The sequence below is a fragment of the Cebus imitator genome, unplaced genomic scaffold, assembly GCF_001604975.1.
Source record: "Cebus imitator isolate Cc_AM_T3 unplaced genomic scaffold, Cebus_imitator-1.0 Scaffold46, whole genome shotgun sequence".
In the NCBI taxonomy this organism is placed as follows: Eukaryota; Metazoa; Chordata; class Mammalia; order Primates; family Cebidae; genus Cebus; species Cebus imitator.
In genome coordinates, this window is record NW_016107361.1 from 5,886,914 (window position 1) to 5,912,091 (window position 25,178).

Here is a 25,178-nt window from a genome sequence, read left to right on the forward strand (position 1 = left end):
TGAGAGTTAATGCGGGAGAGTTGAACTCAGCAAATCCTGTTAGTTTCTTCCTTCTCCCCTCTCTTTCCACCCCTCAGCCTCTCATAAGACAATGTAAGGGGCCTGTGCCCTATTCTGCCACAGTGTTGGTCATCAGATGTTTATGATTTCGTGGCAGTGTAGGGGCCGTTTAGATGAACAATTGGCATAGGAGGGGAGGATTGCAGCAGATGGTTGAAATTCCAGAAAAATGCCCTAGCTAAGTCAGCCTCAGCACACCTCCCACCCCATGAAGATTAAAACTGTTCTATTTCTGGGGCTACAAACCTGGAAGCTTGTTGCCTCTAGCCCCCTTGAAAGAAAAAGCAGAGGGTGAAAGAGGGAACCCAGTCTGTATTACCAACTTGATCCCAGCCCCCAAACAGGCGTGTGTGTGTGTGTGTGTGTGTGTGTGTGTGTGTGTGTGTGTGTGTCTGTCTGTGAGTGCATGCGCGTGTATGTCACATATGGCAATTTGAAACAGTTAAACATATGAAGAACTTTTTCATTCACAGATGGCAAAAAAAAAGGCATTTATTTTTTCATATAACACATTCCTGGGATTTGGAGCCAACAGCCTCCAGGGAGCCTCCACAAATCCACTCCGTGCCCTGGATGACTTGGGTTTATGTTTGAAGGTCTGCTCCAGCTGAAAGATGAGTAAAATCATGGGTAAGTCGGACAGTTCCCTGTTGGCTACAGGGGCCTAGGGGCATTGGGTATTTCAACGAGGCTATATGAAAAAGTCCATTTCATAACATTTGCTTCAGATGGACCCACCTGTCTGAGGCAGCCGGAGGAACACACTTTATCCATTGGGCTAAATCCTTCTCGCAGTCCTTAGCTGGCACCTGGTGCCACAGCTCTTCTGGGAGGGTTCTGGGGCTGCTAGGGGAGAGTGGAAGTAGATTTTCTGTGCAACTGCCTGCCCCCTTCACCAGCAAAGCAAACATCGCTGCTTTCCAAGGTGATTGCCTGCTGCTATGAGAATAAATTAGGATCCAGAGTACCCAGCCAAGGCACCAATGCTCTGTATGACTTGCAGAGACAATTGTTCCACTATGGCTCTGGCAGTAGGAAAGGAGAGTTAATTAAATCTCATTGTAACATTAAGTAGCATAACTATATATTTTAGAGCCAGTGTAATTATGCCTTAACTTGGAGCATTGTTAATTCTTTGTGACTGTGATGTATTCTTATCAGAAATTTTTATAGAATTCTAGAACTAAGGGGGTTTTAGAGATCACATAGTCGGGCAACTCCATTTTATAAATACGAGAACAAACCCAGAGAGACTACGTGACAGACCAAAGCCTACAGTAAGTCTCCTGACTCAACATCGAGTACTCTTGCCATTTCATTTGATCTGTATTTTGCACAGAGCTGAAGTCTAAAGCAGGTGAAAATAGCAGAAGGTCAACATAGTCTCTGAAAATCTCTTAGGAAGTCACCATGCTGGTGACAAGCACATCTGTCATTGAGTCCAATGCTGCCAAGTTTGACTTCAGAGTCAATGCAATAGTTATTTCTTAAGTTGTACACTAAATGAAGTAGTGGGTTGGAGTTTTGGGGGCCTGCTGTGTGGAAAATGAGTCTTTAAAAAAAAAACTACAATCTGTAAAGATGATTCTACCAGGAGAGGCACCCAGAACTGAGACCAACTCATGGATCAGGAGAGTCTTTAGGTGAAGACCCAAGAGATAGTAAATCCAGTTTCTCTTCCTCCATCACAGCTGAAAATGGAGATCTGGTAGATGTGTTGTTATTTTGAAGGTCACTGTCAATACCTATCTCTGGAGTCTGCCATTTTGCACTCCGCCAGCCCCTCTTTTCCTGGCCCACCAATGGAATTGTTGTCCAGCATTTGGATTTTGTCAGTCTTCTAGGGAGAAAGGGCATTTTGTGTAGTTTTAGTGTGCTTTTTTCTTGCAATGAGTGGCACTGTAATCTTGATGTATGCCTGGCATTTGTGTTTCTTTTTCTACTAACTCTTTGCTCTTGTCATTGGTTCATTTTTACATTTGGGTTGTTGGTTGTTAGTCTTCCCTTTTCTAAGAGTACTTTCCACAGAGAAATCAGTGCTCCGCCTGTATGTGAGCTGCAGTTACTTTTCTCTTTTGACTTTTCTTTCTGCATTGAAAGGGTTTTTTAAATGTAATTAAATTCATTAATCTCTTTTTTTATGGATCCTGAAGTTTTAGTCATAGTTAGGCCTTCCGGAAACCAAAATTCTCATGTGTTTCCTTTGTACTTTTATGATTTTACTTTCCACATTTAAAACATGGATCTTGTTGTATAGTGAAAAGTATGGATTCAATTTTATTCTTTAGCACATGATACTCAGTTGTCTCAATTCCCTGTATGAAAAAGTCCATCTCTACCATATGCTGAATTCTATGCATATTTTATTCTTTTGTTTCAATGGTGTACTGATACAGCAACAACACAGTCTTTAAATACGGAGGTTTTGTTAGTATGTTCTAATATCTCTAGGGCTGATCTCTAATACTCCTGCACTTGCCGATTGTTCTTTAGGCATTTCCAGGTTATTTTGCTTGTTTATTTTTCGATATGAACTTGAAAATCAACTTGTTTAAGTCCAGACTAGGACTATTTATACTTTTATTGGAATCATGTTAAATCCATAATTTAGAGGGATTGATATGTTGGTGATGAAAAGACTTATTGACAAAGAACATTTTGAAACTCTTCATTTGTAAAAGCCTCAAGGAGATTCTGATGGTGTCTGCCACTGACCTCCAGACTCAGCAGTGAATGCTACTGAACCAATATTAGGATTGTATTTTACTTGAAGGCTGAATCACCCAGAAAGCCAGAGCTGAAAAAGGTCAAATGTTTTTAAGTGTTTTGGTGGGAGTTCTGCCTACATCATTGTTAATAATATGGAATATATAAGAATTCTCAACCAGCAGGTTATTCTAAATGACATCTCCACATAGCTCAGCAAAGCCATTTCATTACCGTTGGATAAGCCTGTCCCTATGTGAAAACTGTAAAGTGACCAAGTTTGGAAACCTCACCCTTCCCATTGTTTTATTATTCCCGCAAAATGGCATTTCCCTTCCTTGTCTAAAGCTGTCAGTAATAACTCCATGCTATTTTCCTTTTATCAAAACCTATCCCTGGGAAAGAATCTGATATCAGTCATTTACACATTACCAGGAGATTCTTTCCGTCTGACAGTGAAAAGAAAGATTGCATTTATTTAAAAGACTTTTGAGCACCTGGGAGCAATTGGAGGAAGCAGGCAAGGAACCTTCCAGCTGTCCCTGAAATATTACCAGGTGGACCTGCACCTTCTATGCCCCTTCTTCCAGGCTGAAGAAGACCCTGCAGACCCCAGGGGAGGCTCCTATCATCTTCCATCCCCTGCTCTGAGAGGAATCACAAAAGAAGACAAGTGATTTCATTGAGACCACAAATTAAAAGGAGGCCATCCAGAAGGAAGACATTTCCCTTCTGTGCTGAGGCTTGGCTGTAGGCGTCCTGGATCAGAGTCCTCCCTCCGTAGGCCAGAAGTGGTGTGATTAGAAGCACAAATATGAAGTGCATTACATGCAACTTCTCTCACAACACACGCAAAGCAATCAATCTTCACCTCTGGCAGCCACACCAGGGAGGCCGTCTTTCCCTCTTTATTTATTGAATTGCCCTTGACCAGCCCTTAACGTATTTGTTTTTGTCATCACAAGGTTTTTGCTTAAAAGCCAGCCAGTCCTATTTCCTTCCTGGGATATAGATGGCTCATCTGTCAGCTTCTTTCAGCATTAGTGAAAGATACCCACACTATATTGTAAAATAAAGCCCGCCCGACCGTGATTTGGTGTCATGGAGTTTTTTAGGTTCAATGGTAGAAAGTTTTAAAGAGCAGAGAGAGTCTCTGCTTTGAGAGAGTCAGAGAGTCAGAGAGTCTCAGTCCCCCACTCTTTAGAGGCTACCTTCTAGGGTCCCCCTGCCCAAGGCTCCTTGGGATCTGCTAAGAAAATCTTGATGTGCCTCAGGCGTCATTCTCTATTGCTACTGCTTTGGAATGAAAACTTTGTCCCATCTCTAAACACTGCATTTGAACACTTGAAAAACCCACAGCTTCACCCTCAGGTATAAGGGGAGTCTTTGGAACAAATGTGAAAGGAATTTGTTACTGAAGTTCCTGAATGTGAGGCGCTGAGAGTTGAGAACTGCACTTCATTTTTAAACACCGCAGCAGTGACTCTGCTTCAAGAGCTAACTGCGGTGCACAATATTAAAGACCCCAATTCCCTCTGACATTGCTTCTTTTCTCTCAGCTTCAAAACTTAAACAGAACTGGAAGTGAGACTTGGGATGACAGAGAGGAGGATACAATTCTGACTGCAGGAGACTGGGTTGCCCCGTCCTTGTTCCGGCCACTCTCTCTCTCTCACGCAGGCTGTCTGGTTTTTAATCTTTGGACTTTTGATTAGGCTTTCATAAGAATGCACATGATAAATCAGCTGTGCAATAACCATAATAGTTTATTTTTCTCTACCTCTGGTTAATTTATATTCAGCCCTGACTCTGCTGGGGTAGAGGAAGTGTACCCTCTGTTGAATCAGGGTTCCACCTCACCTTTCTCTCTGGGATGGCATTTGCTGTGCAGGCACTTACAGAAGGGAGAAGAGTGTGGAAGAGGGTATGGGAGGGGATGCTTTCGATTGTGGAGCATCTGCCTCTCAGGTTTCTGCTTAGTAGTCCACCAGCCCTTCTGCCTCTGTCCTCAGTCCTTTGCTCCTATTCACCTGGACCCCTGAGGCCAACCCTCTCTCTCAGCTTCCCAGGGCCATGCTTGACGAGTCATCATTTTGCTCCTTTCATGCTGTGTGCCCTGCTGAGCAATGAAAATCTCCGGAAGATGGTCAATGGTCCTCCCCTGTCTACCTAGATTCACTGCACAGCCATTTCATCCCTTTGGGAAAGACACAGGGACCATCTGGTCTCGGATTTTGGAAAGCACCTTGGGTTTTCCTGCTTTCATGGGGATTGGCCCAGAAGGCAGGGTTAGAGATGCTAATATTCAGAATACACTTCTATCTATGAGCTCATGGATTTTTCTTGTCTCTCTTTCATCTTCCCCAGTCTAGGGAATTTTTTCTAGTCTGATGAGTTAAGAGCATAGAGGAGTAAATTTCTATATTTTCCCATTCAATCTACAGCTCTCAAAATTTTTGTCACTTTATCTTCTAGGGAGACTCAAGAACCAAGGCTTTTGGAAGACAAAATCCAGGAACAGTTTTGCTTTCAACCCTATGTAGCATTCTTCCCCTGTAGAATGATCCTAAAGTGGCCCAGCTGCTTGAATGAGTATAAAACACATTGATTAATATTTCAAAGATATTATTCTGCCACAAAGATAAAATAGCATAGTAAGCAAAAATCTCTTCTTGAAAAGTCCCCCCATTGCAGCTCCTAATGCCTGCTTGCTAAAGGGTGAAGTGAAGCAATATATCACAATGAAGAACTCGAGCAAACTCTGTGAAATGTGGCATTAGTTTTTCAAATATGGCTACTTTTAAGCACACCGATGTTTGTTTCTTCTTTTGAAATGGTTGTGTTCTAATGTCTTAGCTTAAGCAAATGACTTCAGGCACTCTCTAAGACCATATTACCAATACGGCGGCGAATACCAGGTCTCTTCCTAACTTGTTCTCTGCTGCCCTTGTCCCTCTTGGTATATTCTGGGCAAAATTTATACAAAAATGAAGTGTAATCTTCAGTATGATTTTGTTATCTTTCTTTTCTCTAACACATCCTCTAAAGGATGTGTTTTATTTTTCCCATTTAGAATTCAATTTTCCTTAATATGTGAATGAATGACTGAAAAACACTGTTTTTTCACATGCTTAATTTTTCAGCATGTTGTTACTCATTTAAACTTTATTTTTAATTGTAAGTTCCTTTTACGCATTTTGGAGTCAACAATCCCACTGCAAAAAAAAATTTCTTTGTATTGATTATACCAACTGGAAATAAAAATAGCTATATGAAAAGGAAGTTTATTTTGAGATTCTTAAAGGTAATGACTCAAATATCAATGTAGACCTCAATATTCAACACTGTGCAAATAAAGACATAAATCCACACATATGCACAAACATCTGTAAATGTAAAGATATATTTTAAGAAGGGACTGATACAGAGATAACGAGTTGGTAGACTATGGAACAGGAAAGAGAATGGTGCCTAGGAGGGAATGAAATAAAGTAAATTAACATTTAGAAGGTTTCTGATACATGCCTGGGACTTCTCAAACCTGTGATGCAGACATTATAACTTCTGTTTTGCATAGAAGGAAACTAAGACTCAGGAGGGCTAGGTAACTTGCCCAAAGTTACGTGTCTACTTAGCAACAGAGCTTGGCCTTGAATTTAAGTCAGTGGGACAACAGAACACCCTCTTTTTGCAATAATACTTAATTGCGGTCAATTCAGTATCTGTAGGGAGCCAAGAAAGGTGCCTGGGTATACTTACCTTGTGTTTTTTATACTTAGAAAAATCCATGCCAAAAGATTAGCTAGAAGGAATACAATGGGAAGAAGATAGCCAACCATACATTTGTAAACGTATTATATCCATTTCACACATTGAAAAAAGGTTGGCTACAACCAGTCTTGTTGAAGATACTGATTTGATCAGGCAATCTTTCAAGATATGATCCAGGTCTTTAGCAAGAGCTATACCAGTTTTGCAATCCACTGAGTGGTGACAGGAGTTCACTTCACACCATCACAAATTTCCCACGAGAGCTAACAAAAGCTTACAGCTTGCTAACATTTGGCAAAGTGCAATATTCGACTCACAAAGTAAAAGTAATATGTCACCATTGCATGGTACAGTAATAAACTACATATGTATTATAAGTGATGTGGAGTTGGGCAGAGAGGGCAAGGGTAAGTCTTCATACAGAAGACGTATTGTGAATTTAGAAATAGCTGGAGATAATGCATTTATGCAGCCAGACACAAACACATTCACTTCTGACAGTCTAACAACTTGGAGTATAAATGCCTTTGTCTCTTTACCTTCAGCATGGGACTAAAATTCAGGTGTTTTGATTTTAAAATCGGTTCTTATAAGGGCCGTGTTTTTGGTAATGCTTTTGGTCCCTTTAGACTCTTTAGTCCTTCAGGAAAAAAATACAATTGACTTCAGTCTAATTTTCTTGAAGACCTAATCTTTTAAATAAAATTCTTGGTAAAATATGTAAACTTTGTATAACTAATGCCTTAATGAGTGCCCTGAGATGTTTTTACTCTTTCATTTAAACCAACCAACCAACCAGCCAATCAACCAAACAAATCTCTTAGATGACCTATGTTCAAACTAAGCAGCACCAGTCTTTACAAGTGTTGTCTTTATATTTTAGCAGCAGTTCCCCTCTCTCTTTTCTGATTAATTATTACGTTGGTTTCCAAACTGGCCACTTAAAGAGGAAAATTTTTTAAGATGGTTATTACATAGAAATGGAACCAAGAACTAAAAAACTTAGTGAATATATGGTTAATGAGCTTCTCATCCATTGCCAGAAAAACTGCTTCAGGATAAATTCATTCTTCTCTGAGGTAGACTTACTCTCAAAGTCACAAGGAAGACATCAAATATCCCAGGAACATTGGAAAATTCAAGGTGAACATTTTTTTTTCTAATTTTAAATAAAATTCACTGCTTTGTTATATCACTTGAATCACCCCAGAGATATTCTGAGACAGTCTTATGTAGAAAGACTAACATGGGCTCTTGTGCCAGAAGCCCGGGTTCCAGTCCCTGAACTACTACTTCTTAACCAGCTGATGCTTAGGGAGTTGCTTGGCCCCCATGAAGCCTAGTTCCCTAACTTATAAAAACCAAGATCAGTAAGTCCATTTTCTCACAGAGTCAAACAGGTAATATTTGCAAGTATTTTTTATACTCTGAGAGTTAGTACAGATTTTTTAAAATATGAAACTCATATTTGAAATGGCACGTATTTACAACAACAGTGGAATTACCTTTGCACTCTTCTTTACCATTGTAGGGAATTGTGACCACATTAGGAGTTAAACAGGCTTTCATATGTCCAGGCTTGTAACCACCACCACCACCAGGGGAATCTTTTTTTTTCTTTTTCTTTTCTTTTCTCTTTTCTTCTCTTCTTTTCTTATTTCTTTTCTTTTCTCTTTCTTTCTTTCCTTCCCTCCCTCCTTCCCTCTCTCTCTCTCTTTCTTTCTCTCCCCTCCCTCCCTCCCTCCCTCCCTCCCTTCCTTCCTTCCTTCCTTCCTTCCTTCCTTCCTTCCTTCCTTCCTTCTTTCCTTCCTTCTTTCCTTCCTTCCTTCCTTCCCTTTTTAGACAGGGTCTTGCTCTGTCACTCAGGCTGGTGTGCAGTGGCATAATTACGGCTCACTGCAGGCTTGACCTCCTGGGCTCAAGCAATCCTCCTGCAGCCTCCTGAGTAGCTGGGACTACAGGTGTGTACCACCATGCCTGACTAATTTTTATTATTTTTTGTAGAGATGGGGTCTTGTTCTGTTGCCCAGACTGGTCTCAAACTCCTGGCTTCAAGCAATCCTCCTGCCTCTGCCTCCCAAAGTGTTGGGATTACAGGCATAAGCCACCGTGCCTGGCACATTTTCTTTCATGGGGGGAAATGTGTGAACTGATTTCCAATCAAACAATTAGCACCTAACCCATCTCTTTATTTCTTTTTAAAATAAAGCCAATTTGTTGGTTGAGGATGCACCTATCCAACAAATATTCTGCTTAGTGCTGCCTGGAATTCAGGGTCCTGCTGTGAAGGAATGTTAAGGGACTCACTATTCCATAAGCTTTTAAAGAGCAGGGACTATCTTTGCATCTTTAGCACTAGGTACTGTGACAATTGTTTGAATTTGGCCATTTAACTGAATGCAGTGTAATAAGGAGGAGGAGAAGCCATGAGTTGACAGGTGTCGAGTATCAACGCTAGTCTAGTTGCCCTGCTCAGGGTACATCACCCATCCGAAAACAAGGCCGGTGGCTAAGGTGTGTTTGTATGTAAAGGTGGAGAGGTGGAGTGTAATTCTTCCTCTGTGAGGCTGTGTATACATTTTTATTTCTGTCATGTGTAGATAGATGATGGTAAGTGAAAAGAAAATAGTCAGAATTTAGATGACCAGCTTCATGTGCAAGTCCGTTGATGTGACATTTTGAGTGAAATCTGCTCTTTAAAAAAAAAAAAAAATCCAGTCCTTTCTCTCTCTAGTTCTAAAAGTTAGCCTGCTTTGCCTTTTCAATCTGAATTTCAAAATAAAAGGCTTATTTTAGTTATTTTATCATTTTAGTGTAGCTTAACTTTTTTTAATAAAAAAGGAACAAGTTATAGATGAAGAACAAAAGTCAGTCTATTTGTAAATATATTGGTGTGTTTCACTTCACTCAGATGTCTCTCTGGTCTGAATTAGGCTGTAATGAGGCCAACACTGGGTTGGTTTTGTGGGGAAAAGCCAAGTAGTCCATTTTAATTACTTGTTGCCATATCTTTAAACAATGCACCAAGCGTAGAAATGTTCAAAATATCTTTCCTTCTGTCTGATTTCACTTTAGTCAATTCAAATTTGGCATCACTGCTTTCTGAAATATTTTTGATTGTAGAGCAGTTGGTGATTTTAATAATTTAGTGTAGAGAAAGAATGAAGAGAAGGAAATTGGAATTTAAAACACAATGGCAAAAAAGTTAATTTAAAGTGATGTTTGGCTAAAGAAAAAAAGGTTCCCTTCAGGATGCTGTTGTGTAATTGAACGGATTAAGGGAACTGACGGGAACTTCACTGGGTGTCTCAGAGGAGGCCTCTGGGGTCAGCCCTTGGCTCTTGTGCCCCATGTTAAACAAGTTTGTCAATTTTCCATCAGATTGATTTTTCTCACAGGTCTGAAGGCCTTGTCTCATTTCGCCTCATTTCCACAGGGGTTCTTAGCATTGCAAACATCCATTTACTTTTGTTTCAAATTGGGAAGAGTGATTTTTATCTCTGAGAGATTATCAAAGAAGAAACCACTGGAATTGGAAGACCTTGTTTAATATGTAGACTATTTTGGTCACCTACCGTTTTCTTTCATTATTTTTCTCTTTCGAAATGAAGTACCCTTTCAGGACAATCATGTTTACCTAGTTTACCTAGAGTTCTCTTCCACATTTGATTTTTTAAAAATACCTGCTTATAACAGAGGTTTCTGAAGATCAGATGGGTTATTCCTTCTAAGACAAGTTGTTAAGTGTAACTATGAGGAGATTCTAAATAGACCCCTGGAAAATACACATAATTACTAATGTTAGGAGTTGATCTACTGGTCCAAGGACATCAGCAAGGACTCAAACACTGCATAAAGAAGCCAGCTCCTGGTTTGTAATCCTTAGTTGCTTCATATTAAATATTGGATCCCTCAGGTTGTTTTTCTTTTCATTGTGTTCTGTTAGTTTCAAAAAAGAAAAATTGCTTTTACTTCAAAAAAAAAAGTTCCTTTAAATGACTTTTAGTCTTATGACTTCCTTTTGAGTTTTTTGGAAAGCTTATAAGAAAAACACCACATTTACATAAGCAGAATCAATTATATCTTCCATTGCTGTCCTTACACATACTTGGCTATTTCTTATTTAAATAGGAAATCATGAAAATATGTACATCGTGAATTTCTGTTTTCTTAAACTTTCACACATTGTCTTCACATTCATGATCTCAGTTGCTCCCCCCCATGGTGCTGTGAATAAGGGAGAATGGATGTTACTCTCCCCCATTTACAGATGGCATGAGTGTGTTCTACCTTAAGGCACACACTAGTCGAGGCAGCGTTGGATCTAGAACTCAGGTCATTGGACTCCTCAGTCTCTGCCCCTTCCACTGCATCCTGCTGCTTGAAAGGGCTTGTCAAAGACTGTGAGTCCCTTGAATAGATTCCCTGGCAATTTTTCCTTTCCAAAAAAAAAAAAAAGAAAATGGAAATAGGTTTCTCATCCTCAAGACTACAATCACTTCATCACATTAATATTAATCTTTCATTTGGGGAAAATTTCTCATTTCCAGACTCTTGACAAAGAGTCCAGTGAATAAATGAACCCTGCTCTCTTTCCTACCTGCTAATTTATTATCCGTTTTAATATTAATACCCAGGGCCAAGCTGAGAAGGAGGCAAAACAGGTGTCCGTGATTTCTGAAATTCTCCTATGGTCACACTTCTTTTTTCACATGCCTTTGTCCCTGGTGAAAATGCAAATAATTCTCAGAGAATCATGAAACAGTAATTGAAATTTTATTTTGTGCTTATCTCTGTGATTATAATTATAAATAATAATTAATATACATTTAACTCTTATTGCCAGGCCCTGTGCTGAGCATTTTTCACATATTATCTCACTTAACTATAAAACAACCCTGTACATAGGTCCTATTATTATTTTCATTTTGTAGCTTGGAAAATTAAGTCTTCAGTGTTTATGTTAGTCTGTTCTCACACTTCTGTAAAGATACTACCTGGGACTGGGTAATTTATAAAGAAAAGAGTTTTAATTGACTCACAGCTCCACATGGCTGGGGAGGCCTCAGGAAACTTACAATCATGGCAGAAGGAGAAGAGGAAGCAAAGTATGTTTTATGTGGCAGCAGGAGGGAGAGAGCAAGGAAGTGCTGCACTTTAAAACCATCAGCTCTCATTAGAACTCCCTCACTATCATGAGAACAGCAGAAGAAAAACTGCCCCCATCATCCAGTCACCTCCTACCAGAGCCCTCCCTTGACTTGCAGAGATTGCAGTTTGAGATGAGATTTGGGTGGGGACACAGAGCTAAACCATATCAGTGGTTAAATAACTTGTCCAAGGCTCATAGCTAAGTAAAGAGATAAGGAAAGGATTTTGAATCCAATTGGGGGGGCTCCTAACCCTTTGCTTTTAATAATCATGCTCTAGGAATTATTTTCTTCTACCTGTGAGAAATCCATGGTCTAGTCAGGAAGAGAATGGTAGAGCGGGAGCAGAGAACTATGGGAACATGGAGGAGAAAGTGTCCCACTTTATCTATAGTAGAGAAGGCGTTACAAAAAGGAAGTTGGAGCCTGGATCTAGAAGGATGGGTAGCAGTTTTCCAGATGTCACCTCCACAGGTGACATGGAAAGGGCATTCCAGGGAGAGGAAACAGCCAGGACAAGACAGAGGAACACAAAAATTGTGGTGTGCTTGTCAATTGCAAGTAGTTTGATGTGGTTGGAACAGAGACATTTAAAGTCTGAGCATTCACCAGGTGTGGTGGCTCTTGTCTGTAATCCTAGCACTTTGGGAGACTGAGACAAACAGTTGGCTTAAGTCCAGGAGTTTGAGTCCAGACTGGGCAACATGGCAAAACCCTATCTCCACAAAAGAATTTAAAAAAAGAATTAGCTGGGCATATTGGTGCATGCCTGCAATCCAGCTACTAGGGAGGCTGAGGGGAGGATTGCTTGAGCCCAGAAGGTTGAGCTACAGTAGGCCATGATGGTGCTACTGTATTGCAGCTTAGGTGACAGAGAAAGACCCTATTAAAAAGAAAGAAAAGAAAAGAAAAAGTGGTAGCACAGACAGAAAATAGTTTGAAAAGCTGCAGGTAAGTATCAGATGACAAAATACCTAGAATATTCTGTGCTTGATGTCAGAATTTTTATTTTGGAGTAATAAGGGACCATAAAATATTTTTCAGTGAGATGAGTATGATTGAATTTTTGGCAAGGAAAAGTAGTGTATGGAAACAAGAATACCATTCATCAGATTGTTACAATACCCTAAAAAACATGAGACTGGCTGTCTTAGCTATGTATGCTGTGTAACAAATCATCTCTGAACTTAGTAACTGAAAACAACATCTATTTCTTATCTCCCTTTTGTGGATCAGGAGTCCTGGCATGGCCTAGCCGGGTATATCTGACTCAGAGTCTCTCAAAGGGCTGCAAGCAAGGTATCAATCAGGACTGCAGTCATCTCCAGGCTCGACCAGGGAAGGGTCTACTCCTAAGCTGACTCACATGGCTGTTGGGAATCCTCAGAAGACCCACCTCCAAGCTCAGTTGCATGGCTACTGGCAAGCCTCAGGTTCTCATTGGTTGTTGGCCAAGACATGAGTTCGTTGTCACGTGGGCCTCTTCATAGAACTACTCACAACATGGCAGCTGGCTTCCCCCAGAGCAAGGGCTCTGAGACAAAGAGAGAGAATGAGGGAGAAAGAAAACTAGGGAGAGGTAGAGAGGGTTAAAGAGCAAGAGAGAACAAGTAAGACAGATGCTAGAGTCTTTGGGCATCTAGCCTGAGAATTCATATTCCTTAAGTTTTTGTCACACTTTGTTAGAAGCAATTCTCTAGGTCCAGCCTTCTCAAGGGCATGAATACGAAGAGGCAGTGTCATTAGCAGCCATCGTGGGGACCCCCTAACACACTGGCCTTTTGTAATGTTGTTTGAGCTGCCCATGTGGCCTCAAGATGCTGATGGCAATTGGGTCACTTAAAATAAAGATTTGAAGTGAAAACTAAGTTGGGTCAAACTACACTTCTGTGTGAAGCAATTTTTTTTCTAGAAAGCTCTATGGCAGCTGTGTTTGAGAATGGGGCATGGCCTTGATACATTCTTATTTACTTAGTAAATATCCAAGCACCCTCTGTGCATGAGACAGGATGTTAGGCCTTCAGGTAGTACTTTGGTATGTTGCTCTTTTGTTTCTTAATGGGGGCTCCACCTCTTCTGGCCTTGTAGTAATTAAGGCCATTATAATGGTGTGAAAATGTAAAGTCACAAGCCCCAGATCCTTGTAGTAGTGCCTAACATGACCAGAGGAAAGGCTAGGCTCCCAGAGTGATGACCTTGGCAAATGAAGCAGCTCTAGATAATCACCCCATGTGAAAGGCCAGGCTAAGGAAAGGCAGTGCTCAGATATGGTTGAACTACACTGTGTGCAAGCCGATCTAGACAAGCCGGCCGGAATGCAAAACTGACTAGCACAGGAGCCCAAGCCCACTGCTGCCTTCATTCAGGCAAACTTGGAAAAAAATTGTTTTGCTAGAACCATAATTCGACTGTGGCGGAGTTCATGTTCAGCAAACTCAAATACATTATTGATAGGGGCATTTTCTGCTCATCTCTACTCAAGGTGGATTATATAGTTTTTTAAAAAAAATGAAGTAATCATTTCAGACTATTTTTTAAGGTAATTTAAGGAGGTTAAATCTGATTATAACAGACACCATTACAATGATAACAGCCTGTAGAGGCCTAATACCCAAATGATGACTCGCTTCTTATAAACAATATTCAATATTCAAAGTAATTAGGACAGCATGTTAAAGTTTGTTGAAATGGGATTTTACCTACATCCAGATAATTAAGATGAGTCAGTGGTTTTCTTGAAATCTCCAGATAATTGCTTCACTTGCCCTCTTGGGGTATATGTGAATAACTGAATCCCTGTGCAACCCAAGGCAGAATCCCGAGTGTCTGAAAGAAGCTGTAAGTACCTCGCACTTTGGTACAGAATCCAGTTCATTATTCAAGAAGCAAAGAAAGTACAGCAGTTCTCAGATAATTAAATGCCCAGCCTGTCAACACTCAATGTGATACATGAACACGTGAGAAACTACAGTGAATTACAACTTTCAGGAGAGATATATGACTAAAGCTGTCCACAGCCAAGCTTTGGGGAAAAAATATCACCAGAGCTAGGGAAATAATATCACTGTTCTACTCAAATATGACTCAAGTTCTTCCATGCTGCTGATTTAATTTCTATCCTGTTGAGTTATTCTTTGTTTCCCCACTCAAGACTGCTGAGTCGTGTGGCATGTAATGGAGCCGTGACTGCACTAGGGAAGGGAAAATCCTCTCTCTGTGGAGCGCCCATCACTACACTGGCTCTTTGACTTCACAGAACCTTCCAAGTGTCTGGACTTGCTTCTTTCTCCTCTCATTTTCTTCTTTCTTCATGTCTATCCTTCTCCAGCTTGATTTGCAACATGCCCATGGTTAAGGTTATTATTAGGACCAATGCTTCGTGTCTCACAAAAACCCAGCAAGCAGTTGAAGCTGCCCTATGCACCCCTACATATTCACAACACTAGTATATTTGGAATATTTGAACTGGGAACCCACTCTGACTTGGAATATGATCATCCCTTATATTTGCAAAGTATTTTGTGCCTTTCCAAGCCTCCAAATCTTTGTAATTTTATTTTTACTGACATGGAAGGCAAGTACTTTCAAGTTTATATTTTCAATGAAGAAACGAATACAGAGTTGAGTCACTTATCTAAGTTCACACATGTTTGATGACAGGATTGGGATGATATATTATTCTTTCCAAGGAAACTGGTGAAAATAAATCTTAATACCTCTCCTCCCTGTTGCTATCAGTTGGTGCAGCAAGCATAAGCCCTGTTGTGCATGGATTCTCAACAAACTTAGACCTTCACATCCTCCTTAACTTCTCTATCGCTCCCGGTGAGGTTGTTTTCTTCCTTGCTTCTGATTCAGCTTCCTGATCCCAACCCAACACCATCAGTGCCTTTATCTGGCTGCTTGGAATTGCCATATTCCAGCAAATCAGGTCTGTACTCTTTTCTCAGGGTGCTCTTGTTAGAGCTTTTTTTAAATTGGCACCTGAATCTTCCCCAAGGGGGCAGCCCTTGCCTGTCTGGCTCTTACTCCATCCCATCTACTATGCTTCAAGGCTACCAGGAAGGGTTGGATCCTCCTTGCTTCTGCTTCTTGTTGACCATAACAGCCCCACTTCCTTTCCCTATGAGTTAGTTCCATCATGAACTAGACCATTTGGCTATATCACCCTGTAGCATTTTCAACGGATCTATCCACTGACCTATGGGTTCCTCTGCTCTACCTTCTTCCATTGTTTTTGTATTGAGTATAGACTCCATTAAGCATCTTTTCAAAAATACATTCATTCAAGTACCTTTAACTCTCTACTACCTCTATATTATCCTTCATGATATCTTCCCTGATCTCTGAGCCCATAAATGCAATTTGCTGTTATGCTTTACACCAGTTACCATCACTACCATTATGACTACCATCAATATCACTTCCACAACCACTGCTATTGTTATGACTCCTACTACTTGTATTATCACCACCGTCTACCACTGACTGAGTGAATAGTCTGTGCCAGCCCAGTGCTAAGTGCTCCACATGAATTATCTTTTATAATCTTTACAACAACCCTGCGAGGTAGGTCCTACTATTATCACCATGTTACAAATGGAGTCTGGAATTTAGCAAGACTTCCTGCCTGTCGCACTTAGTTTGTACCTATATGAATAGAACTCCTATTTAAAAGCCCCTGCTATAGGCCTGATCTGCTTCCACAATTAAGTGCCAAGCTTTTTAGGAGTGGGAACCCTGTCTTTTTCATCTTTGAATCTCCAGAGACTAGGTAGAATAGTGGCCCACACTTCACAGCTCAGTTAGTTGTCATCAATGAAGGTGACTTCAATGACATTCAAACATTTCTTTGAGGATCAATTATACCACACACTGGAGATACAATGATAAACAAAATAAATATTGTCCCTTCAAAATTTATGGTAAATAACATGGTAAAGACCGACAATTAACATGCAAGTGCAGTCAGCCATGCTTATATTTCTGGGACCAGGACAAGAGTACAAACAGAAGCCCACATACCATATGCCTAAATGTTTAAAGCTAATAAACTGTTAAACAAAATATGTTCTATTTTCCTTCCTTGACAATTATATTTCATTGAGACAAATTGAAAAGTATAGTGAAAGTATGGCCTTTCTATGAGTTACAGTTAGCAAAATGTCAAAAATGACTAAATTAATTGTTATTGCATATGTCTGGGTGTTTTGTTGAAGAGCTGGATATGTTTGAATGAGTAATAAAATAAAGACATACATAATTCATGAACTATTATAGATTCATTTCATAAAATTTATTTTTTCCTTCATTTCACCAAAATCACTAGTTAAGATATTATATTCAACACTTTTCATACAATTTGTGTTCTATTGAGACTGTCTAAAGAATTAAAATATTAAGATACAATTATATTCAAATACATATGTACAAAATTTGAATTTATTTTCATCAAAATGTAAATTAAGACTTAAAAATAAATTAAAAGTGTCTTATGTTTTCAAAACCAATTTTCTTTAAACAGAAAGTAGAATGTGGTTGCCAGGAGCATGGGGGAGGGAGAGAGCTGTTGTTCGAGGGTGTAGAGTTTCAATTTTACAAGATGAAAAAGTTCTAGAGATCTGTTACATAGCAAGTACATATAGTTACCACTAGACCTTAAAAAGTACTACATGCTTAAAAATGATTAAGATGGTAAATTTTATGCTATGTGTTTTTTATCACAATGAGAACAATTTTCTGTTGAAATGTTCAAAATGATACCTTAAAAGGCAAAATATAAGTTATAATTAATAAATATCAAATTTTAAAATAAATAACATTCAAATAAAGGCCAGATATTTCATTTTGTAACTATGTACATTTTTATTTTTAAAAACCCTGCAGCTCTAGCTGCAAAGGTCTAGCTGTCTGTTAGAGAATCAGTATCATGCTTCACTCGTGTTGCATACAGACCTATGTATAGATACACACTTCAGAGTGATTTCCATTAGCAGCTATGCGTAACTGTTGTGACTATCATGTTAATATGTTGTGTACCTTTGGGATCTCCAATTGGAGAAAGAAGAGAAGCAAGTAAATGGACATTTGGCACCACAGGGAAATGGTGCTTTGTTATGCAAGAATCCATAGCATTCATGCTTTGTGAGAGGAAGAATATGACAAGTTAATTAATTTGTCCTTGCTCTTACCTAAGCACTTCTGCTGATGAAATCCTCCCTGTATTATGAGGCAGAGTCCATCCCTTCCATCTCCCACCTTAGCAGTTGACACCCCACACAGTTTCATGCCATTTAGATGTGATCACCATTTGTTTTGAGGACTTAAGGCAAGGCATGTGAACAAGTGTTTCCCTAGGGCTTAAGGGTGTTGTTCAGGAGAATGGATGTTTTAGAATTACAAATAGCCATGTGCTCCCATTGAACTTAGGATCTAGAGTGATGGGGGTCCACAGAATTGCCAGGTAAAGAAAACTGAGCATCTCCTGGCTTTCCCCACCTCCATTTCTGGAGCTCCTTCCTTGCCTTTCACAGCACTGGGAATCCAAAGCTTTCCACTGGCAACTCACGGTGGCACCCCCTCTTGCTAAGGCCACATGCTTTCTTCCTTCCCCTTTACTTTCCCCTCATTCTTACCCCACAGCAGAATATCTGCTACTTTTGGTGCCAAGTTTGCAGTTCACTTACAACTTGCTCTCTCCATAATAAATATCCCTTCCTTTCCTAAGAGTAGAAGACTTAAGCAGGTTCCTTTCCGGATGATATTCCTGAGTTTGATCAGTGCCTTTTAGATCCAATGCCTTTTCCCAGAACATCAACTTCAATACTCAAAATTCAAGTCACTATAGCCTGAACATGGGGTACTGGTGGGTGGACCTTAGTATAGTCAAAGCTTTTATTGTAAAAATGTCACAGTTGTGAACTCATTTTTCCCCATTCAAATATTTTTCATTCAGTTAACTAATTCCACTACCGTTAACCACTTTTCCATTATTTCTGGTCTTATTCTAATCTCATTTTCAAGGGTCAGAGTGATATTTGGTTTTAATGTATCACGAGAAACCTCACTGTGTTTGGTGTTCCTTCCTGCTTAACAGCTGATTCTTCAGAGATGTAAAGGAAATTAAGAAACTGGTTGGTTCTTTGTATTCTAATTCATAAATTTGATATACACTTTAGAGTAGTATAGACCATGACATGTCACATGTTCTTTAAAGTCAGGCTTTGCAAAAACTACCTCACAGGCTAGTGACCTTATGTGACAGCAATAGCAATATTGGTGATTGTTGAAAATGCCATTTAAGGATGGCAAGACAACTAAAATCCTTATGAAAGGTAGTGAAAGTTAATTTCCATAGACACTTTTCAAAATTAAATACTTGAGACATATTACATTTTTCTCATAATTCTAAATATAATTAGATCACAATGTGGATTAATTTCTTGTCACATTTAATTTTTTAGACAAAAGCTGTTGCTCAGTTATAAGCACCAAAAAAAAAAAAAAAAAAAAAAAAATCCCAAATGATACCATTCAGACAGTGTTACTTCCCATTTTTGCCCTTGCATTTTGCTCTAAGAAGTAACGATGAGGTCTCCTAGAATTAGTGTTGCAGACCAAGATGGGATTTGCCGTCTGAGTCTCATTTTCTAAAAAAAATAGTAAGGCCATTAAACAATCAAATTGTCAATTAAGAAAGAAATCTTCAAATTAATACCTCACGATATTTCAGGTGATAGCTTTGACTGTTCAAAAATCTTATTATCAATGCCAAAAGTACAAAAATTATGCATACAGTATCCTGGCAGCCATAATGGCCCATTACCCCGGGATAGCCTGGTTGCCAGGATCTTTGACTCTATATTAAGAAAGACCTGGGCTGTCATTCCAGCTTCGCCATTCACTCCCTGTCATCGAGTAAGCACCCTCACCCCTCTGAGCCTTGGTTGATTTGTCTGTAAAACCGTGAGGATGAAATGAGTGCATGTAGAGTGCTTAGCACAGGCTGAAGTTCAGTTCATTTTAGAAAGCCACACTGAGGGAGCCAGCACCATTTTCGGAACATTACAAATGACTGTCCATCTGGCGTCAAATTAAGACTTAAGAGTAACAGAATAGCTTTGCTATGGAGAAAGAATCAGACTTGCTGAGGACCATTTGAATCCCCAAGGCCCTGAAGGGTTTTGGGACACTTCCAACTTAAGTGTGTGGAGACAGCCTTAGTTACTCTCATCACCTTGATTTCCTAGGAACTAGGTTACCTTAAACTCCCAGCACCTGGCCTCTTGCCTGTTATGGAGAAGCTCCTGAGAACAGGGCCTAGGTCAAGGCAGTGGCCAGGAAGACTGCAGGGTTGCTGGAAGGCCCTGCTGTGGAGGGGATGCCTGAGGAAACTTTCAATAGCTTCAGCTCAGCAGTGAGTGGCTGGAAGATCAGTCCAAGTGGGTGGGCAGCATCTGTTAAGGATGTCCAGCCTCATTCACCCGCTAAAATACTCCCTGAACAGCTGAAGTGGAGGCGATCTCATGGCGATGCCAGAAATCTGGGTTCCGTAAGCCTAAATGGGAGAAAGGATCTCCCCACATCCCTGCCCCCAGAGCCACCACTTTCTCTGCCTCCCTTGTTCTGGGCCACTCTGGTTCCTCTTCTGCCACCAGACCTGCCACATGGCCTCTCCCAGACTCAAGAGTCAGATTACCAGAGTTCAAGCCCCACTCCACCACTCATTAGCATTTGGCAAGTCACTTAATCCTTTGAGTCTCCACTTACTCATCTGTAAAATGAGATTAATTAATATTATTTATTTCACAAGTGGTTGTTGAGGATTAAATGGTAGAATACAAAATTCTCAATAAATATTAGCTCTTATAATCCTTCAAGAAACAGTTATTTCCTGAGTGTCTAGTGTGTGCCCGGCAGGGTGCTGGAAACAGGGGATTCAACAGAGAGCAAAGCCATTGTGCTCTAGGAGAAGAGAACAGATGTCAATTAATAACCATACAATGACAATGGTGGTGTGCAGAAAAGGTTCACAGTGCTATGAGAATATATAATAAAGGGCCAGGAAAGGTGTCCCTGAGAGTGTGACAACTTGGCTGACCTCAGAAGAAAGCATACTCAGCTTCTGTCCATCCCTGTCTCCCTAGTCCCTGCTGGGCCCCACTAAATCCTCAAGGACCGAAGCTGCCCCTCCCCTGCCTGAGGACTCAAGCCCTGATCTTTGCCCAAAGGAAACTACTCCCTGTCTCTACTGGTCTGTGTCCTCCCTGCCCCCTGGCTTCAGCCCTGCCTGTGAAATAGCCAGGTGGTGGTATTAACTCAGGTGGGGGTTCTGGTCCAGCACTACCAAGGCAGAACTTTGGAACACTTTGTAAAGGGTGCCTAAGTGGCAGCCACAACTATACATTTCCTGTGAAATGTGTGGGCACATTGGGAAATGCTTGAGGGGGTCCATGGTTCAAGGATGACTCTTCGATAGAAGATTTAAACTATGATCTATTTAAACATTCACACCTGTAATTCCAACACTTTGGGAGGCTGAGGTGGGTGGATCCCTTGAGGCCAAGAGTTCGAGACCAGCCTGGCTAACATGGTGAAGCTCCATTTCTACTAAAAATACAAAAATTAGCCAGGCCTGGTGGCAGGTGCCTGCAGTCTCAGCTACTTGGAAGGCTGAGGAGCAAGAATCACTTGAACCCGGGAGGCAGAGGTTGCAGTAAGCCGAGATAGCACCACTGCACTCCAGCCTGGGTGACAGAGTGAGACTCTGTCTCAGTAAATAAAGAAATAAAATAAAATAAAAATAAACGTTCAGATTAGCCTGCTTAAGGAGACCCAGGAAGCCGGTAAGTTCTTCAGATGACAATCAATATCGGAAATTTTAGCATTAGCTTGTGGTTACTGCACACTTTGTTCAGTGGCTTCATTTTCTCATGTCTAAGCCCTCTTCCCCCAGCTGCATGCCCCTCCAGCACCCTTGAGCAGGCCCCTGCCTCCCACACTATGCCTGCTATGCCGCAGTGGACCCATTCACTGTTTCCTAGATCTGTGGGAACTTGATATCTTCCTGCCTGACCTCCTGCTATTCCTACGGCCTACATTGTCCTGTGTCCTCTCTGTAGACTTCCATGACTCTCTACCCCAAAAGCAAAACTGACTTTTCCACCTTCTACAACATCTACTGGCCTTCTATTTGTCTGGCTGATCAAGGCTGGGGATAACTCTACATTCCCTCTGCCTAGCACATAGCAGGCACTCAATAAGTTCCTGTGAAATTGACTCGACTATCTCTGATCAGCTCTAATCCCCTGTCAGCTGGAGCCTCCTTTTTCATAAAAAGCAACAATATTTAGAAAGAAAGCATCATCTCTGTTTTATTACCTCCTTATCACGTGTTGGCTTCCAAATCTTTAATCCGTTCTTGTATTTTCTTTATCCTAAATCTTACCCTCATTTGAACTCTGAACACATTGTTGGAACTTTGTAAATGTTAATAATAATACATTTTATACTATATTTATTTGTCTAAAACTATTTTTGAATATGTACATATATAGATAGAAGCATCGCGGAGTCCCACAGATATTTATAATGTTTGACTCACTCCAGAAAGATTCCCGGGATTTTTGCTGGGTCAGCCATCTGGCCACTGTACTGTGGGCTGCCTGGTGTATCACTGCGGTGTCTCCCAACCTTCCATCGCCGTTTACTTGGGTGACAGCTTGCTTCAGTGGTCAGATCCAGCTCTCAGCCTGCTTGACCCCTTCTCCCATGGAAGTCAGTCCTTGGGTGGTTTCAGTGGACATTGTTGAGATGGCGGCCACATGTCAGAGGTAGAGAGTGGAGAGGAGAAAAGAAGAGAAAGGGGGAGCTCCCAGCTGCATGACTGTCAGGGGCTTCTGGTGGGGGATTCTGACAGAGTCAGGAGGTGAGAGGAGGACCAGCTGCTTAGCAGCTATTTATAAGACTGTCATATGGGGAAGTGTGTCTGGCCGGCAGAAGCAAAGGGGGGTGGCGGACTGAACTGGCTCCTTATTTAGCTTTATGACACACACGCAGCCCAACTGTGAGAACCCACTCTGTGTGGAGACACCTGGTCAAATCTGCCTCCGACAGACGGTGGGAAAGAACATTGACATTTCTCAATGGAATTGAAAAATGGCAGTGCAATTGGGTTTTCAGCAAGAACAATAAACTTCTTTCCACCTTGCTTTCCTTCTTTGCTGAAACTCTTAGGCCTCCCATCAGATGGACTGGTGTTACCTGCAGCCGCTGCCCCAGGGGTGCAGGCCCCCTCCAGAGAGCCCTGCAGCGCTGACCAGGAAAGAGCAGAAGCGGAGTTAGACTCTTCTTTCAGCTGGGCAGGAGCAGTCAAAGGCTGGAGATTTTTATAAAGCCAGCCGAGCCGCGGGAGACAGAGTGACTGTTGGTCTCCTGGAGTGGAGAGAGGTTAATAGTGTGGTGCATTTGGGGTCTGTTTGGGGACCAGTGGTATTTAATGTGTTTATTATTGATTTGGAAGAGCGAGTGGATACTAAGTTAGTGAAGGCTGTGGAGGGCACTAAGTTATTTCACTTAGTAAACACCACAGAGAGTTGTGGAGAATTCAGGAAGGATTTTTCCGTGGAGTTAAAGAAATTAGAAATGAAAATGTCTTGTTAGATGATGTACTCTGTCCCACTGGGCTGGCATAGAATTGTTGCCGACAATAGAAAATATTTCCTAGAGTTTAATTCAACCTCAGTTTTTAAATGCCTTCAATGTGCTCACCTTCTTCTGGGAATATGGAAGTTCTGTCTGTTCCCTAATGCCTGTCCCAAGTTTTTCTTTATAAATTCCTCCTATTATGCCTCACAGTTATATCAGGGGGATGAGCTCTCTGTGGCTTCTCAGTATTCATTTTCTGTACAACACCATGAAGGTAGGCCATTAACATTCCTTCCAGCCAATTCTGGTCCAAAGTACTTCTTTTATCTTTTCTTAAACTGTTTTGTCATTATTCATTCTTCCTACTTCCCAAATCCTGGTAGCTGCCATAAGCCCCTTTTCAGGTTCCAAAAGTAGTTCGATTCCCAGGCCTGGTAGATCATCCTGATGGCCCCACAGGGAAGAATATTATAGAAATATACAAATAGTAGTTAGACGTATACCTATTCACATGTCTGTCTAATACCATGGCCTGTGGTTGAAGCTCAAAGTCCTAAAATTCATGTTTGTCAGGTGATTATATTGAAAACCCAATTCCAACCTGCCATCCGGGCTCATTACCAGCATTCTTGAGTTCCAACTATTGACCTCTGGCTCTAACTATTTGTGTTTTAGCCTACTATCCTCCTAAAAACTGGTTTGCTGCTTTCAATTCCCAGAACAGAAAGTTACAGGCTCCAGTGAAGCTGTATGGAGCATTTCTTGTTGTTTAAACTATTCTTGAACATGCCGAGAGATGGAGCAGCTTGATGAGAGACGGCTCTTTACATAAATGTAAAATGAAAAACCTAATTGGTGCTTCCCATCTCGATTGTTTAACAAAATCAGGAACGTGGATAAACATGATTTGAGGATGAAGTGTAATCTGTATACAGCCAAGACAATGGAGGAGGACCCCAATGTTTTACCCATTTTCAATTATGTTTTCCTTCACCCAGGTAGCATCTTCTCACTTGCACCCCTTTTGCCACTGTGTAAAATCCACCTATTTCTTCCCTACTCCACAGAGTTTAGAGGAGGAAGAGATGGCACAGCTCCTGCAACTCAACCTTGCGTAGGATAGTCAAAAAAACACTGAGCAAATGTAAATAAAAGAATGACCACATTCTTAGTAGTTGCAGTTCGATGCCAAGCGGAACCTGCCAACTTGTTTCAAGTGTGTAGTAGAAGTGGTGGCCTCCCTATGTCTCTTATCAAAAATCAGAAATTCTCTCCCTGGAAATGTGCCCTCTCAGCTCAAGTGTGCAGGTTTGGGAGGTGACATACAAGGAGTTTTGGGGCAAAAATAGGATTCTAGCCCAGCCAGCAAGCTGAGCCCAATCAATACTGGTAAGCATGGAGTGACAGATGTTGTAGCCAGATTATTCTTACATCAAATATGAATAAAGCCATTTATGCAAAAACCATTGTCATGAGCAAATTTATTTATAGGTTAATAATAGAAAATGAGTAACTAATCTTTAACAGTACTTCTCAATGTGAATTCTTCTATCTGTTTCTGCAGGATGCCCTGGTAGCGCTGCGACACGCCACCCGCACCCTCCTCCTTCAGGACGGAGGCCCTCATTTCCGTCCTCATTCCCAGCTTCTGAAAGTTGGGTGGAGGCGGTGACCTGCAGCTATCATCTGACCCACTCTCCAGGAATGGGCCTAAGGTTGGTAACGGCTACTTACCCAAGTCACATCTTCTCCTGGGGGCAGCCAATGACTGGCCCATTTCACCCCCAACAATGTCTTATCTGAGAGCACTCCCTAGTAAATTTTCTATACTCTCCTTTTTCAGAA

At 41.0% G+C, this 25,178-nt stretch overlaps 1 long non-coding RNA gene across 2 annotated transcripts; it reads right to left on the reverse strand.

Annotated features, from left to right (window-relative positions):
• Positions 1–540: 540 nt before the first annotated feature.
• Positions 541–22,650, reverse strand: LOC108303351. 2 transcript variants are annotated; one of them, XR_005199978.1, is made up of 3 exons: positions 22,397–22,650; positions 10,334–10,476; positions 541–1,900 (listed from the first exon to the last, which is right to left on the reverse strand). It is a non-coding gene; the product is annotated as an uncharacterized LOC108303351 (long non-coding RNA). The 2 variants fall into 2 exon arrangements; XR_001824796.2 differs by lacking the exon at positions 541–1,900 and adding an exon at positions 2,065–2,857.
• Between the last annotated feature and the right edge of the window lie 2,528 nt (positions 22,651–25,178).